A 10,370-nucleotide genomic window follows, 5' to 3' on the forward strand; every position below is an offset into this window, starting at 1 on the left:
AGCACTATGGGACTTAACATCTGAGGTCATCAGTCCCCTAGACTTAGAACTACTTAAACCTAACTAACCTAAGGACATCACACACATCCATGCCCGAGGCAGGATTCGAACCTGCAACCGTAGCAGCAACGCGGTTCCAAACTGAAGCACCTAGAACCGTTCGGCCACAACGGCCGGCTGTGAATGAGGATGCGATGAGGAAGTCGTTCTGTGGGGTAGAGCTGGAATATTCCATGAATTTGTATGACGAGCACTGCAGCTTGCAGCTACATGTGGAGCACCTAATCCCATGAGACAGTTCCATTGCGAAGCTGTTGACGACGCTGGGAACAAATAACATTACATTATCCACTCCAGAGGCCTCCAGCAATTTTTCAGGCTGGGGATGGAACTTGTTAATATCACTTACAAAACATAATTGAAGCAGTGTCCCTGGCTGCAGAAGTACATTGATTTAAACAATCAATCTTGTGATATGTAATCTTAAAAAAAAAGATTTTTACAAGTTAATGAACAATTTAGCTGTCGGAGAAATCGTGGAAAATGTTAGAGAAAACCGCGAAACTATTTTGGTTTACTGGTGGGATGGTCATATGGCGCAAGAGATTACATCGCCAGGCCAAATTTCAAATGGGTCACCACTTCATGTAGAACTAGCCACTGTGGAGATGGCCAAGGTTTCAGTGCAGTTCACACAACCAGTTTGTATCGGTATGTGTGTTCTGAACCTCTTCAAAGTTCACATGTATCGCTTTCACTATGACTTTGTGAAGCCAAACTTCATCGATCTCAAGTTATTTTATATGGGCACAGGTAGTTTCTTCTGCTAGGTGAAAGATTGCATATCATACGAAGTAATTAGATACAATCACGAAAAATTCGACACTTCTCGAAATGTGGGCAATAATCCTTTTGGAATTAACACCTCAAAACACAAAACATTGTCATTCTGAAGAAGGATGAGGCGAACGTTTTGCACATTGTGGAATTTTTGGGACTCGTATCTAAGATACATGTATTCCTTATAGAGGCAGATACACTCACAGACAGGCTAATGGTGTGCATCTAGTGGCCTCAAAGGCTCTCACAAATGAAGATTTCAAGAGGTGCCACCTCAAGGGCTTTGGCGTGGCTCCACTTGGTAATCTTTCGATTGAAAGGCCATGAAGTACATACTGTGCTGTAGCTGAAGGTAGGACTGTTCCATCATGACGACGAACAGTTCATATGTGGTGACAGAATCGGCACTCTCTCGTACTCATACTATTCATTGAAGTGATTGAGTGTGTGACTGTATTTATTTGTAAATAGTTGATGGGTGCTTGTATGTGGGAGTATGTGTGGAGTAGCTGGATGAACTGTTTGTCATAGTTTTGCGTGCGCGTGTGTGTGTGTGTGTGTGTGTGTGTGTGCGTGTGTGTGTGTGTGTGTGTATGTATGTTTGTGAGTATGAAAGCCTCATTGCACACTAGATATGCAATGAAAGCCTCATTCCACACTATGTGTGTGTATATATTGTGTACACTATGTACAGGGAAGGGAGTGAGACAGGGCTGTAGCCTCTCCCCGATGTTATTCAATCTGTATATTGAGCAAGCAGTAAAGGAAACAAAAGAAAAATTCGGAGTAGGTTTTAAAATCCATGGAGAAAAAATAAAACTTTGAGATTTGCCGATGACATTGTAATTCTGTCAGAGACAGCAAAGGACTTGGAAGAGCAATTGAACGGAATGGACAGTGTCTTGAAAGGAGGATATAAGGTGAACATCAACAAAAGCAAAACGAGGATAATGGAATGTAGTCGAATTAAATCGGGTGATGCTGAGGCTATTAGATTAGGAAATGAACCGCTTAAAGTAGTAAATGAGTTTAGCTATTTGGGGAGCAAAATAACTGAGGATGGTCGAAGTAGAGAGGATATAAAATGTAGACTGGCAATGGCAAGGAAAGCGTTTCTGAAGAAGAGAAATTCGTTAACATCGAGTATAGATTTAAGTGTCAGCAAGTCTTTTCTGAAAGTATTTGTATGGAGTGTAGCCATGTATGGAAGTGAAACGTGGGTGATAAATAGTTTAGAGAAAAAGAGAATAGAAGCTTTCGAAATGTGGTGCTACAGAAGAATGCTGAAGATTAGGTGGGTAGATCACATAACTAATGAGGAGGTATTGAATGGAACTGGGGAGAAGACAAATTTTTGGCACAATTTGACTAGAAGAGGGGATCGGTTGGTAGGACATATTATGAGGCATCAAGGGATCACCAATTTAGTATTGGAGGGCAGTGTGGAGGGTAAAAATCGAAGAGGGAGACCAAGAGATGAATACACTAAATAGATTCAGAAGGATGTAGGTTGCAGTAAGTACTGGGAGATGAAGAAACTTGCACAGGATAGAGTAGCATGGAGAGCTGCATCAAACCAGTCTCTGGACTGAAGACCACAACAACACAACTATGTACAGACTCCAGAATGAGATTTTCACTCTGCAGCGGAGTGTGCGCTGATATGAAACTTCCTGGCAGATTAAAACTGTGTGCCCGACCGAGACTCGAACTCGGGACCTTTGCCTTTCACGGGCAAGTGCTCTACCAACTGAGCTACCGAAGCACGACTCACGCCCGGTACTCACAGCTTTACTTCTGCCAGTACCTCGTCTCCTACCTTCCAAACTTTACAGAAGCTTTCCTGCGAACCATGCAGAACTTGGTAGAGCACTTGCCCGTGAAAGGCAAAGGTCCCGAGTTCGAGTCTTGGTCGAGCACACAGTTTTAATCTGCCAGGAAGTTTCATATGTACAGACTGCACATTATGGGTACTTGTAAATATTGCATATATATCTGTGTGTATGTGATTTGCTCTTCACCTGATGCTGCTAGTATCCATTTCCCATGTATATACTAAATACAAAAAGTAATCATTGACTGAAATGTATGTAGAATGGTCACAAAGAAAATGTAAAAACTGCATACATTGTAAATAGAATGAAATGTAAATACTTAAATAGTGCAAATACTGTAAATATTGAAACAAATCATTAAGTAATGATTATATACGAAATGTAGTATTTATGTTCTTCTAGTTATAGTGCAAAAGTTCCTGAGATTATTAGTTTTAAAGAAAAATGTATATAGAAGCAAATTACAAGAAAAATAATTTATTATAAAATAACCTTGTAAATCAACCAGAATATATTATTGTTAATAAACATACAAAGGAAATTAATTATCAATGGAAAAGAAAAAAGTGTCAATAAAGAGTAAGCTATCTTTTTTTTATACCAGTGTTATTATTTGCATTTTCGCTGCAGAGTACAACTGACTAGGCTCATACAATCACTGAACTGTAGCGAGAGAATTATTCTTCACAATATAAAACTTTATTTGCTATTGCTTATAACAAACCTGAACGTCTCTCCCATGATGCTCAAACGTCAAATGGAGTTCAGCTAGTTATAAAGAATGATAAGGGGGAGGTGAAGGCGAGCTCAAATCTTATTGGTCCAGTGGGTTACCAGCCATTTTATTCTCCTCCCATTGGCTGAGAGAGATAGCGACGGGTTTCCCACCAATTTTGTATGATGTGACTCCTATCGAGTTATGTCATGGCCTAGTCCACATGCCCGAAGTGTATGGGTAGGACAGGGGGTTCCCCTGAATGACTTGAACATAACTCACACAACTGACTAAGAAGTGTGGGGGATGTTCTGGATGACCTTCATCGGTTACCGGTGGTTCCTTCGGAGGAGAGGGAGAGGAGAGTGGGGGTCACCATGGAGTCCAAGTGTGTAACCTGACACTGGATGCATAGTCTGACACCAGATGTAATTAGGTCGTCATCTGTTGTTGAACCAGCACTGATAACCAGTGTTAGTATACCACTTAGACACTGAACTCACATTGTTTAGTTCCTGTTTGACAGACTTGGAGTAATTATGGACAAAGTTTTAACTGATTGCAAATCATGCTCTGGAGACACGTGAGCCAAGTAAGTGGATTAATGACTGAAAAGGCCCATAGTGGGTTAACAACAAAATTCGGTAAATGCTGAGGAGGCAAAGACTGTTGCACTCTAAATTCAAAAGAGAACGCCGAAATGACGACAGGCAAAAGTTATTGGAGACTTTTGCATTTGTAAAAAGATAGATGCACGAAGCATACAACAACTACCATCGTCATACCTTAGCAAAAAAAGTTTCTGAGATCCCAAGAAAATTCTGATCTTACACAAAATCGTTGAGGGGATTGAACGCTTCCATCCAGTCACTCGTTAACCAATCTAGTGTGGCACTAGAAGATAACGAAAAGAATACCGAAGTTTTAAATTTTGCATTTAGGAAATCGTTCCTACAGGAGAATTGTACAAACATACTATCATTGAACCATCGAATGGACTCCCGAATGGAGGACACAGTAATAGGAATCTTGACGTAGAGAAACAACTAAAAGGGTTGAAAACAATTAAATAAGCAGGTGTGGATGGAATCCCAATTCGGTTCAGAAAAAGTACTCTACGGCATTAGTCCCTTACTTAGTTTGCATCTCTCAAGAATCTCTCGCCCAGCGTAAAGTTTCAAGTGACAGGAAAAAGGCGCAGATGATTTCCGCATACAAGAAGGTTAAAATAACGGATCTGAAAAATTACAGACCAATATCCTTAACAATGGTCTACTGCAGAATTCTTGAACATATTGAGAGTTGGAACATAATAAATTTCCGCGAGGTGGAAAAATTTCTGTCCACAAGTAAATATGGTTTTATAAAGCATCGCTCGTTTGAAACTCAGTATTCTTTTTTATATGATATCCTGCTAACAATGGATGAATGCCAACATTAGATTCTGTATTCATCGATTTCAAAAATGCGTTTTACACAGTGGCTCACAGTGGCTGATAGCGAAGGTATGAGGATATGGAATAGGCTTCCAGATACTTGAGAGGTGCGAAGACTTGCACGGCGAGTGTGCTTCAAAGACAAGGGTATTGTCAGTAGCGCCTAGGGAAGTGGGATATATCCGTTATTATTCTCTGTACAGAGTAAAGAAAACATGCTGCCCTTGGAGGCTGGCATGCGATTCTTCATCCTGATTGAAGACAAAAGTTTCTCTACCAAAATCAGATTGGGTGCATTTCGAAAACATACATATGTAAATGGAGAACTGGCAGTACTGTCACATCATGTAGCACATCTGAAAGTACAGAGAAAAGTACATAGCGCCAAGCTACTGTGCCAGATGTCGTAGCTCACTGAGTACACTGCTGGGACATAAAACCCTTACCCGCCAGGTGGCTATGGTTCGAATCCTAGTCAAGTTCCTTTTTTATTTTTAGATGTCTGTTCCCTAGCAGGACATCATTTTGTCATATGACAGTAGCCAATCGCATGACAGTGTAATCCATTTAACTGCACTCATATGTCTTACTAACCACACATTGCAAAACCAGATAACTGATCGTGTCAAGTTCATGTAGGACAGCTTCCCGATGGTACAAAACGATGAAGACGTCGATATGCTTTTGGTATTGTGTGCATTCGATAACCAGTTGCTGCAGCTGCTCATGAGTATGCTGCATGGTAACCTAAAACGCGCCATCCTGTTAAGAATGTCTTTCGTCGCCTGGAGTAATGCCTTCAGGATACCAGTAATCTTCATTCACAACTAATGGACAGAGCTCATCCACAGACTACATGTCCTCCACAAAGAGAGGACCCGATTCTTGAAACGATTCACCAGTTGCCTCGACGAAGTAGCCATGATATCTGTTCATTTATTTAGCATCCATTCCATTGTAAAAACGATATTGGACTTGTCATAAACAGAAATAAGTTAACAATGTAGTACAAAACTGAATTGGATACAAAAATAAAACAGTAAATTTACATTTTGTCAAATGTCGCAAGGCACTTCAAAATATCTCAAAGATCTGTTGAAGTGTTGCACAATGATCTACATCCACATCATTACACATTAACTCAGCACCAGTGGCCAGAAGACTGCATTCAATGAGTACATTTTCCGAATGCCATTCAATGGCCAAGATTGAATAAAATATTTTTTTATTTAAGGCAACTGTTTTCAACAGACTATGATGTCATCTTCAGGTCTTAAAATCTTTTGTTGTAAAACATGTTCATTTTACACTGACCTCATGCACAAGATGTCAAATTTATAAAAATAGCACATTATAAAAGGTTTGTCATCGCTAGATTATTTAAAAACATAAAGCACCTTGTGCAACCGGCTGTGTCCATATACATATTGCTCACAGTTTCTTGTTGCATCATACAAACGTGATACACAATAGGACAACTGATTTCGTATGCTAGATCTATTCTAAACAATGTGATTCAACTTTAAATGGCATATATACGGTACAACTGTAAGAGTTGTTCTTGTATTTATACTAGTGTCCGTTGATGTAACTAGCAGCTTTCATCCTCATTCGCATGTTGAGACTGAGATGTTCTTCAGTCACACCTAGTGACTGAATTTGAGTATTCTAGGGATGTTTCTCATTTTCATGCCACTTTTAAAATTTTCTTAAGTTGTATGCTGATATTGCTGTATAAGGTACAACTGTAAGAATGTGTCAGTCTCAACATATGAATGAGGACGAAAGCAGCTAGTTACATCAAGGGACACTGGTATGAATATAAGAACAACTCTGTCTTTGGAAAGACTGTGGTGAACATAAAAATGAGCGGACATTTATTTATATCTCATAGGAAAAAAAATTGATAAACACACTGCAAAACAAAATTAAAAGTTCAGAATACTATTTAACAATAACTAATTGTAATATCAATAAAGTAGATGAGAAGCACATGTAATATAGCAATGTTTGTTGGATTGAGCATATCAGACCCATTAAAAGAGGATACAAATTACCTTCTCAATAATATCAGGAAAACTGAGTATGTAGATAGATAGAGTTTGTGATTTAATATTAATTAAACAGTGTTTGTTATTTACAAACTGCATGATACATGCAGCAGCAGAGTGAAGAAACTTTTACATGAAAACAGAAAACTTTTTGTTAACAACAGAAATGAGAAGTGAAGAATTAAAGTTTCTAAAAATTAATTCTGGTTACATACCTGCAGAAGTAAAGCATTTTTGGAACCAAGAGGCTCCTTCAGTCTACTGCCAGATAAATAATCAATTTCATTACGAGCTTCATCCACGTATTCCATCAGATTCTTTGTACACTGGAACCAAAAAACGTTCAAAGTTCATATATGATAATGTCTATCACTGCTCTGTGTCATTCACAAATCTAAATGTTTTAAGTGTCATTGAGTCAACTACAGTCAGCTATAAACGAATGCTGTGCATGTTGGGAATATTACTCTTGTATGTTCTCAGAATCAGATGGTGTGTTGGTGAAGATGTTAGACTCATATTCAGGAGAAGTTAAGTTCAAACTCCTGCAGAGCCATTGTAATTTAGGATTTTCGTAGTTATCATACGTTTATCCAAATGACAGGGTAATTCCTTACAAAGTACATGCTTGATTTTCTAATCCACCCCTCTCTACTTGTAGACTGTCATTTGTATCTAATAACCTCAATGTTAATAGTGCATTTAACTCAAAAGACTTTTTCCCTTGTGGGCGTGCATGATAAAACACACATTGAGTAAGTGTTTCAATAATTGTTTCCAGACAGTAGTGGTGATTCACAAAAAATTATATCTCAAGAAAAAGTAAAAGAACTGACAGCAAACGTTTATCTCCATGCTGCTGCAGATACATGCTGTTGACGCCGAGATCCTCTTGCTTCGCCGGTATGTAGTGGACGGCTCCACGTTTGATTCTAAGACAGAAAAGGATGTTGTGAGAGTAAGATGAGATAACTGTGATGGCCAACTTGAATGAATGGAGTTGAGTGATCATTAATCAGACGGATGTCTACAGAGGGCCTCTGGCTGACTACTCAAGTCAAACTCAGAAGGTGGTTACTCAATGTGTCTCACTAAGACATTACAATTTTTTTCATTCGTTTGTTAATCCATTCGTTTGAACCATGTGTGCTTTAAATGTTTGTGTCAAGCTAAGTTAATGGAGCCATCTAGGGGTGTCACCAATAAACTTAAATGAGCCTTTATGTGATAACCTTTATGTAAGTCAGTGCTAGGAGTGAATAAGATTTTTTTTTTAAATTTAGCAAGGCTTCCGAACCAGAGTTTATACCAATTAGCCTCCTTTCAGAGTATGCTGATGCAATAGCTCTGTACTTAACAATCGAATACAATCGCTCACTCGATGAAACGTCTGTACCTGAAAACTGGAAAGTTGCACAAGTTACACCAGTATTCAAGAAAGGCAGTAGAGAAAGACATTAAATTACACGCTCATTCCACTAACGTCGATATACAGCAGGACTCTGCAACATTATGAATTATGTCGAAGAGAACGGTCTACTGAAACACAGTGAACAGGGATTTAAAAAACATCGTTCTTGTGAAATACGACTGGCTTTTACACACACGAAATGTTGAGTGGTATTGACGAGGGATTTCAAACTGATTGCGTATTTCTATATTTCCAGAAGTTTTTTCACACTGTACGACACAAGCGGCTCGAAGTAAAATTGCGTGATTATGGAATATCGTCTCAGGCACGTCACAGGATTAATGATTTCCTGTCAGAGAGGTCGCAGTTCATACTAACTGATGGAAAACCTTCGAGTGGAACAGAAGTGATTTATGGCTTTCCCAACATAGTCTTACAGGTCCTCTACTGTTCCTTACCTATATAAACGATTTAGGAGACAATCTGAGCAGCCATCTCAGGTTGTTTGCAGATGATGCAAGTAAACTCATCAGAAGATCAAAACAAATTTTAAATCGTTTTAGGTAAGATATCTGTAGGGGGTGAATATTGGCAGTTGACCCTAAATAATGAAAAATGTGAGGTCATCCACATGAGTACTAAAAGGAATCTGTTGACTTTCAGTCACACGATAAATCAATAATATCTAAAGATCGTAAATTCAAGTAAGTACCTAGCAATTACAGTTATGAACAACTTAAATTAGAAAGAACACATAGAAAATGTTGTGCGGAAGTCGAACTAAAGACTGCGTTTTATTAGCATAACACTCAGAAGATGCAACAGATCTACTAAAGAGATTGGCTACACTATGATTTTTGGAGTGCTGCTGCGTGGTGTGGGATTCTTACCAGACAGGACTGATGGAGCCCATTGAGAAATTTCAAAGAAGGGCAGCATGTTTTGTATTATCGGGAAGTAGGGGAGAGAGTGTCACTGAAATGATGCAGGATTTGGGGTGGACATCGTTAAAACAAAGGGGTTTCTCGTTGTGGCGGGATCTTCTCACGAAATTTGAATCACCAAATTTCTCCTCCAAATGGAAAATGTTTCGTTGGCGCCGACCTACATAGGGAGAAACTATCACCACAATAAAATAAGGAAAATCAACTAGCCGTGTAGATTTCGACGCAGATAGGTACACTATGTCTTCAAAAGTATCCGGACACCTGGCTGAAAATGCCTTACAAGTTCGTGGCGTCCTCCATCGGTAATACCGGAATTCAATATGGTGTTGGCCCACCCTTAGCCTTGATGACAGCTTCCACTCTCGCAGGCATACGTTCAGTCAAGTGCTGGAACGTTTCTTGCGGAATGGCATCCCATTCTTCACGGAGTGCTGCACTGAGGAGAGGTATCGATATCGGTCGATGGGCCTGGCACGAAGTCGGCGTTCCAAAACGTCCCAAAGGAGTTGTATAGGATTCAGGTTAGGACTCTGTGCAACCCAGTCCATTACAGGGATGTTATTGTCGTGTAGCCACTCCGCCACAGGCCGTGCATTACGAACAGATGCTCGATCGTGTTGAAAGATGCAATCGCCATTCCCGAATTGCTCTTCAACAGTGGAAACAATAAGGTGCTTAAAATATCAATGTAGGCCTGTGTTACGATAGCGTCACGCAAAACAACAAGGGGTGCAAGCCCCCTCCATGAAAAACACGACCGCGCCCTAACACTAGCACCTCCAAATTTTACTGTTGGCACTACACACGCTGGCAGATGACGTTCACCAGGCATTCGCCATACCCACAACCTGCCATCGGATCGCCACATTGCGTACCGCGATTCGGCACTGCACACAACGTTTTTCCACTGTTCAATCGTCCACTGTTTACGTTCCTTGCACCAAGCGAGGCGTCATTTGGTGTTTAGCGGCGTGATGTGTGTCTTATAAGCAGCTGCTCGACCATGAAATCCAACTTTTATCACCTCCCGTCTACTGTCATAGTACTTGCAGTGGATCCTGATGCAGTTTGGAATTCCTGTGTGATTGTCTGAACTGATGTCTGGCTATTACACATTACGACCCTCTTCAACTGT

At 39.9% G+C, this 10,370-nt stretch overlaps 1 non-coding gene across 1 annotated transcript; it reads right to left on the reverse strand.

Moving 5' to 3' along the window:
• Nucleotides 1-2,531: 2,531 nt before the first annotated feature.
• Trnas-uga lies at nt 2,532-2,606 on the reverse strand. Its single transcript has one exon. It is a non-coding gene; the product is annotated as a tRNA-Ser (tRNA).
• Nucleotides 2,607-10,370: the final 7,764 nt, after the last annotated feature.

Source organism: Schistocerca piceifrons, chromosome 3 (genome assembly GCF_021461385.2).
Source record: "Schistocerca piceifrons isolate TAMUIC-IGC-003096 chromosome 3, iqSchPice1.1, whole genome shotgun sequence".
Lineage (NCBI taxonomy): Eukaryota > Metazoa > Arthropoda > Insecta > Orthoptera > Acrididae > Schistocerca > Schistocerca piceifrons.